A 2,151-nucleotide genomic window follows, 5' to 3' on the forward strand; every position below is an offset into this window, starting at 1 on the left:
GGAGGGGAGGGGAGGGGAGGGCAGGGCAGGGCAGGGCAGGGCAGGGCTCAGGGTAATTGTTTTCTTTGACGGGTCCAGACTTCAGACAGATAAGGAACTTTAGAGAACTTAATTCTGTGCTTTGGAAGATACAGAGGATTGAGAGACGGAACAGCAGGTAAGGTCGGAGAGATATTGAAGCTGCTTCTTCAGTGCAGTAAGTCAAAGTGCCATGTTCTGGGGCATCGGTTTCTGAGCGCCAGTATTACCATGCATCCCACATTGTGCTAAGTTCTTCACATACACCTTCCTTTTAACTTCATGTTCACAATGACCCTGCTGGCCTTGCACAAGAGATTATCATTATCTTATATCTTATTTCTATAGCACCTCGCTGTCTCAGTCTTCAGGGAAAAGACGGAAGCTTCAACAGATGAGTGTTTCTGTTCAAAGCTGCAAACCCAAAATGACTCAGGCCAGTCCTATCTGTGCCTACAGCTTTTCCCACATCTGGTTTCCTAAAAGGGGCACCAGAATGAATCGAGCTTTACACCCAAGACAGGGATAGACTCTGCAGCAAACCTCTGAGCCACAGTGAATCAGGGACAAAAGTGATGGAGAGGGAGGAAGGAGGTGAGGCCAGTGTGGAGGTGCAACAGATCCTGCTCTAGCTTTTAGGAAAGAGTCTGACTTTCCAAATCTGGGAGGTGGCCCGCCATGGGGCAGCTCTCAGCCTGCCAGTCATCATGACGTCACAGAGCTAAAGCGCCGTATTTTACCGCATGTTCTCACTTATAAGGAGGAGCTAAAGAATGGGTACAGGCCGGGCATGGTGGCTCACACCTGTAATCCCAGCACTTTGGGAGGCTGAGGCGGGCAGATTTCTTGAGCTCAGGAGTTTGAGCCCAGCCTGGGCAACATGGCAAAACCCCGTCTCTATAAAAAATACAAAAATCAGCTGGGTGTGGTGGCGGGCACCTGTAGTCCCAGCTACTTGAGAGGCTAAGGTGGGAGGATCACTTGAGCCTGGGAGGGGGAGGTTGCAATGAGCTGAGGTCACACCACTGCACTCCAGCCTGGTGGCAGAGAAGTACGCTGTCTTAAAAAAAAAAAAAAAAAAAAAAAAAGGATACACATGGCCATACAGAGGGGAAAGGGGGTAGAAGGAGAGGGATGAGGGTTGAAAAACTACCGACTGGGTACAATGTTCACTATTCCAGTGATGGTTACACTAAAAGCCCACACTTCACACCCATGCAATATATCCCAATCACAAAACTACACTTGCACTCCCTGAATCTATAAAAATAAAAAATAAAGACAAAGCACTGTGATTTATCTCATCTTCCCTGTACTCTATAAAGCCTGAAGGGAAGGGTATGGAAGCTGAACCTCAGTGACTCCTGACAAATATTGATAGTCAAGAAGGTATTCTGAGACCACGGTAGGCAAAGAACTCCTTAGCACTGTATTTCTTAAGTTACAAAAATCTGTGGCCGGGCGTGGCATCTCACGCCTGTAATCCCAGCACTTTGGGAGGCCGAGGTGAGCGGATCACTTGAGGTCAGGAGTTCGAGATCAACCTGGCCAACATGGTGAAACCCCGTCTCTACTTAAAAATACAAAAAAAAAAAAAATTAGCCAGACGTGGTGGTGTGCACCTGTAATCCCAGCTACTCATGGGGGCTGAGGCAGCAGAATTGCTTGAACCTGGGCGCCAGAGGTTGCAGTGAGATGGCACCACTGCACTCCAGCCTGGGCGACACAGTGAGATTCCATCTCAAAAAAAAAAAAAAAAAAAAGTGTGTATATTCATGGGGTACAAGTGCAATTTAGATACATTGCACTGTGGAGAAATCAGACTTGCAGTGAGTCCCTCACTAAAGCAAAGCACATTGGACCCACCAAGCAACCTCCCATCATCCACCCCCTCCCACCCCTCTGAGATGCCATTGTCCATCATTCCAAGCTCTGCTTCCATATACATTGTTCAGCTCCCAGTTATGAGTGAGAACATGCGGTTTTTGTCTTTCTGTGTCCGACTTGTTTCACTTAAAATAACAGCCTCCAGTTCCATCCATGTTTCATGTTTCTGCAAAAGACATAATTTCATTCTTTTTTTTTTTGAGACAGAGCCTCGCTCTGTCGCCCAGACTGGAGTGCAGTGGCATG

Source organism: Mandrillus leucophaeus, unplaced genomic scaffold, assembly GCF_000951045.1.
Source record: "Mandrillus leucophaeus isolate KB7577 unplaced genomic scaffold, Mleu.le_1.0 Scaffold215, whole genome shotgun sequence".
Taxonomy (NCBI): Eukaryota; Metazoa; Chordata; class Mammalia; order Primates; family Cercopithecidae; genus Mandrillus; species Mandrillus leucophaeus.